General features: G+C 35.3%; 1 pseudogene; it reads left to right on the top strand.

Moving 5' to 3' along the window:
* The first annotated feature begins 5,308 nt into the window (after nucleotides 1-5,308).
* LOC114617415 lies at nucleotides 5,309-6,064 on the top strand (annotated as a pseudogene).
* The last annotated feature ends 304 nt before the right edge of the window (nucleotides 6,065-6,368 follow it).

Genomic DNA, 6,368 nt, shown 5'->3' with positions numbered 1-6,368 from the left:
GAATTAGAAACACCATGAATTCAGAAGTTGAGGGTGTGACTATGTGTTTGCAAAATAGTAAATACTGGGTCCTTCAGAATAGCCCTTAAGGGTATGGGAAAAAACTCTAAATACATGAGTTAAAAATATATATAATTTCTCAACTATGTGAAATATAAGAATTATATATGAATTCTGAGGAGCTTCATGAATCGAAATAAACAAAGGCAGAGACACTATGAGCCAACTTGTCAGGAAGATACAATGACAAGCAGATTCTTGAGTTCAAGTTCAGCCTACGACAGAGTGAGGTTAGGCCCTGGTCTTGTAGAAATGGTAATTTCAGGGCAGGGTCCTACCCAACTAGTTTATAGTCTGTGCTTAACAAAGGCAAACAGATCTCTGAATTCTTTCACAATGTTAAGAAAAAAATGTATGCTTGTTGTTTCTTAAGCATTGGAATAAATGCCTGGAATGATATGTAAAATACAAGACAGGACCTGTGTTCTGTAGAGAATTTTTTACGGTAAAAAGAGATAACTGCTTGGAGAACGGACAGAGACACACACAGACAGACAGACAGACAGACGGACAGACACACAGACACACGCACGTGCACACATTTGCACATGCAGGAGATGGACATTAAGAGTTCTTAGAATTGCAAGCAAAACATGGGCAGAGATCTCTTAGAATAGCATGCAAGCAGAATATAGACAGAGAAATCTCCAGAGAGAAAGCAGAACATAGAAAGAAGCACACTGGAAAAGATGTATCAAACAGAACACAGGTGGTCAGCTTGGCTCCACAATTTGATCTTGAGTCATTTTTTCACCACTCCCAGACTCCCCTTCTCTCAGAAACCTTTTCTAAGCTGAGTCTGGTCCTTGGCAAACATCAACTAGCAAGAAATACTTTTTGATTTTCCTATGGATAGCTTTTTTGCTTACAAGTATGGAGTATAAACCATGCTGTTTATCAAACTGAATGTCAGATGAGTCACTAAGACTGGCCTAAAACACTGTTGTTATTAATTCATGAATCATTCACCCTTTCTGGAGTGATTTTTTTAATTTTTTATTTGTAGTTTTAGAAGACATTTTTAAGAAAAAATAGAGACAATTGCCAGTAACATTTTCAGTTATCATTTTTTAAATTTTATTAATATTTGCTATTAATTTATCAGTATAGTATCTCCTTTTTATTCTTTAATTTTGAAAATATTATTTTACTTTAAAATATAATTACATTATCTCCTCCCTTCTCTTCCTTCTTATCGTCAATCCTTTCCCATATTCCATCCTTTGAATTCCTCCCCGTATCCCTTCTACTCTCAAATTGGTAACTTCTTTTATTATCATTATTATTATTATTAGTTGGTGATGTATAGATTATTTCAGGGCTGATGACATTATATTGAATAACCAATCAGTTGTCTCACCTGTAGGTGTAATTTCTACTCTCAGTAATTACCTGTGCTCTTTTGTCTAAGAGTGGGGTCCCATGTGATTTTACCCGTTCTGCATTAGTATGTATATTGGTGTTGTCTTAGGTCTTTTTTATGTAGCCATTTATAAGAGAGGCAGTCTCACTGCAGATTTCCTGATATTCTGCATCTTATAATCTTTCTCTCCCCTTCTATGATGTTTACTAGCTATAGATTCGGGTGATGTGGTTCAGATATATCCATTGGGATTGGACTCTCTCCACAGTCTATTGATTTGGTTTTCTGTAAATAGCCTTTATTTACTGTAGAGAGAAATTTCTTCAATGAGGGGTGAGAGCCATACTTATCTATAATGTAGTTAAGAAATTATGTTGGTCCAGCAAAATGCCAGTAGTAGATTCTCTTCTAAGTTCCATGATTTCACTAGTCCCTAGAAGTTGGCTAGCTATGGAAACAATTGGAGAATTGAAAAAGAGTCAAGGAAACTAATGACCCTGTTAAAATTGTCTAGGGATTCAAACATAGAGTTTCCAATAGAAGAAATAAAAGTGGCTAAGAAATAATTAAATAAAAATACCATGTCCTCTTAAATCTTCTTGGATTTTTTTCTGAAGAGGTTTATGATCATTCTTTTAATTTTTGTATCCTGCAGTTCATGTACGTAACTGTCATTGGTAAACATTTCTATAGTACTGGCAGATTTTGGAAAGAAGATACTGGCTTGATCTTTCATATTGTTGGTATTTATGTGATGAGTTCTGGGTATGTGGACTTCGTTAGTTTTGAGTTTATTATCAGTGGAGCTGATTGGGAGAGAAGAGAAGATGTGAGCAGGGTGAATGTAGAGGTTGCAATGGCTAGAGTAGAAAGCAGTCAGGTGGGCAAAGGGGACTGAGATGGTACACAGGATGTGCTTCCTGTTCCATGCTGGAAGTGTATGGGTATAAAGGTATGAGGGGAACAGTTAGATATGAGGTGAGAGAATCCTATGATATGGTAGATAGACAGGGAGAATATTGGTTCAAGCCTAGAGTTCTTGTGTAGGCAGGGAAAGCCATACTTGACTGGAGTGCTGGTGGAAGGATGCCAGGAGGAATCTGGTAGATTGTGGGAAAGGCGTGGATGAGGAGGTCGGAGGAAATCAACAGGCTTGTCCCTGGAGGATGGAGGAAGTCTGGGTAAGGAGTGAGGTGGTTGAAGTGGTGAGTAAGAAGACTAACTAATTTTTTATATTTTTGATATAATTTCTGAACAAATGGTGCTGAAAAAATACAGCCCTTATGAACAAAAAAGCAACAACCTTCAACTCTCTATCCAATAAAAACACTGAAAATCTTCATGATTCTTTTACTTGAATTTTTTTTTCAGAGAAAACTCATCCAAAATTAGAAAAAAAAATAAACTGGACTTTATTAAAATCAACACCGTTTGGTTTTCAAAAGAGATTGTTAAGAATATAAAAGTAAGAAATGGACTTGGAGTCCATTATATGTATTATACATATGATTGATAAGTTATATTTCAAATATATAGTCTTATTACACAAAACTAAATATACAAGAAGCTTAGATTAAAAATGAGAAAATTATAAACACTTAATATCTTTGGATTGTGGTAAACATACAGATTCTTGACATTTTAATTTTTAGAGCAATTCATGTAAGTATCTATAATGTGTAGGCATAAACGGAAATGGAAAGGACAACTTAAAGACTACCAACCAAACATTGGTTCAGGTGACAGACCGCTAAAGCTGTAGCACTGTGCACTGAACACATAATTACTCAATGATTCTGAAAAATTTTTGTTGCTTTTTTCCTTAAAAATGTGTCTATTTCTACTACATGGCTTAGAAGAAGCTAAAAGAAAATGAACATATGTCGACACAATGACTTTCACCCAAATGTTATAACAGCTTTATTTATAATACTCAAAACCTGGAATCAAACAAAAATGTCCAAGACACTGAACAATATATAGCATACTCATAAACAGCAATGCTACTCAGTGATTAAATGTTTACACATGCAAAGTAATATGGATGTTAGAATGCTTATGAATGAAAGCAGACAGAAATAGAAGTCTATGTGTTATGATTGCATTCATATAAAATTACAAAAAGGCACTTTGATTTATGTTGTGCAGTGACACACCTGTCTTCTGCTTGAGTGGGTACTTTAACCATATGTACCTGTAACAGATCAGTTGTATAATGCTGAAGTTGTTTAACTCCTTGTAGCATTTTTCTTGCAGCAACAATGTACTTATGGGTCAATGGCTAAAAAATTAAATCATTATTGTATTAATCTTCCCAGCTATAAAATTAAGACATCTATACTTTACATGTCCTCAATATCTTACTGATAAGCTTATCTATATTTCATATTTAATATAAACATATTTTGATATATATGTTTAGATATTCTATTATTCACAATAAAAATTAAGCTGCTATACAGAGAGATAAATTCTATAATAAATAGCATAAATTGAAATTGTGCTTTTATAGTATATGTATGAGCTGCTCATTGAAAAGAGTTTGGCAAACTATATCTTCCATGAGGTATGGTGGCTTAGCTAGGTGATGAGAAAATTTTAGGTTTTGGGTGAACAGTATTGTTATTGTTATTGGCTTTATTATCAAATTTATTCCTCAAATGTTTGGAAAATTTCTAGAATAAAGCTCTTTTCATGGATTTTGAGCTGTGCTGTTGTTGTTTTGTATTTGATTTGTTTTTGTTTGTTTTTGTCTTGACCCATCTGAGTTATCCTGATGTGACTACATTTCACTTTATGCCATCCTAGGATTAATTTAGCTTAGTCCCATCATTCAGACCTTATCCATTACTGAGATAAACTAAGAAATGAACTTCTCCGTGTCTTTCAAATATACTTAACAGAAGTATGCTGATGTCCATGATTTGTAATCACAGAATTTTAGTTTAAGTAGCCAATTTATGTACTTACAGTTTCATTTATAGTGAACTTCCTCTTCTTTTCTATGCCTGTGGCTTCAAACAACATGGAGACAGTTTGATTAGATAGATTATGCTATCATGACCATTTTATGCTTATGCTCTGAGCATCAAGAGTCAGTTGTAGCAGGTATTTCATGCCCCTGTGAGTGAATTCCAACAAAACTTGAGCAATCTAGGCTTGGAAGATCTTCCTTGGTGATGACAACACTCCATGTGCCATTATACAGTTACTAGGAAAATTGTTTATTAATGCGATTCCACTGGGAGAGGGTATGTGGAAGCTTGGACTCTACTCTGTATATATTTTATCACTTCTGACATCAGTGTGTATAAATTTTAATCATGAATATATAGGTTTTGTGATTCCCATGAGTCCCTCTACTCACACTTGTTTCCTAAGGGGAGAGTCTAGGAAACTTTGACATATCTACCTAGAGTAGGTTTTGCAAATGGTCTCAGTTTGAAAAAAGAAATGCTTTCAGTTAAGTTTTTATTTCAATATTCTTTACTGTGTATAGAAATTTGCAGATTAAACCTCACACCTGAATTCTCCCTTTACACCAAACCAAACCTATAGTTTTTTCTTCAACTACTAAAGTAGAAATAATAACCGAGATGTGAATGGATTATAGAGTTATAAGCATTTCTTGTTCTTTGACTTATGAGATGAACATTTTAGAATCTTGTCAGGAAAAAAAAAAGTGGCATGTTACTGTTTATTTTTTTTATTTTTTCCTAATACTGTTAAAATATCTACAGATAATTTTGTAGCTAATTTCTAATCTTTAATTTCAATTGAAACTCATACTTAGGACGCCGCCACCGCCACCAGCGCAGCTGTGCCATAGCCATGAGGAGACCGGCCACCTGACTTCCCCCACCCTCGCTGGCCGACACATCCTCGGATTTGTTCCAACAGTCTGTTAAAACATGGTGGATTACTATGAAGTGCTGGGCGTGCAGAGACATGCCTCACCTGAGGACATTAAAAAGGTGTATCGAAAACAAGCACTTAAATGGCACCCGGACAAAAATCCTGAGAATAAAGAAGAAGCAGAGCAGAAATTCAAACAAGTAGCTCAGACCTATGAAGTGTTATCGGATGCTAAAAAGTGGGACATCTATGACAACAAATACAGCAAATAAGGATTAAATGGTGGTGGAGGAGGAGGTGGAAGTCAATTTGACAGTCCATTTGAGTTTGGCTTCACATTCTGGAACCCAGATGATGTCTTCAGGGAATTTTTTGGTGGAAGGGACCCATTTTCATTTGACTTCTTTGAAGACCCATTTGATGACTTTTTTGGAAACCGATGAGGTCCCCGAGGAAGTCGAAGCCGAGGTGCCGGCTCCTTTTTCAATGCCTTCAGTGGATTTCCTTCCTTGGGAAGTGGACTTTTGATACAGGCTTTACTCCATTCGGGTAACTAGGTCACAGGGGTCTCACTTCATTCTCTTCAGTGTCATTTGGTGGCAGTGGAATGGGCAACTTCAAATCAATATCAACTTCAACTAAGATAGTTAATGGCAAAAAAATCACTACAAAGAGAATTGTGGAGAACGGTCAAGAAAGAGTAGAAGTTGAAGAAGATGGACAGTTAAAGTCCTTGATGATAAATGGTAAGGAGCACCTGCTACGCTTGGATAACAAGTAATTCAACGCACACATTTAACAGAAATGCTAAACCATAGCAAGCACCAATTTAGGAATAACAGGAACTTTTTTTTTTTTTTTGAAGATTTCAAACGAACTCGACTTTCTGTATAACTGTACCTAATCTAAAGTATTTATAAAATAGCTCATTGGAGCCCCCATTTGTCAGATTTTTGAGTTTGTTGTTGGGACCACAAAATATAGGACCTTTCTTCCTTTTTCTTCTTCTTTTTTTTTTTGTCTTTAAAATTGTTGTAATCTCTGTATGCACTTTGCTTTAAACGAAACGTAATCTGAGGTGAGCCCTGTG

This window comes from Grammomys surdaster, unplaced genomic scaffold (assembly GCF_004785775.1).
Source record: "Grammomys surdaster isolate TR1022 unplaced genomic scaffold, NIH_TR_1.0 136, whole genome shotgun sequence".
Lineage (NCBI taxonomy): Eukaryota > Metazoa > Chordata > Mammalia > Rodentia > Muridae > Grammomys > Grammomys surdaster.
Note: the sequence above shows the minus strand (reverse complement) of the source record. Positions and strands in the feature narration are given on the sequence as shown.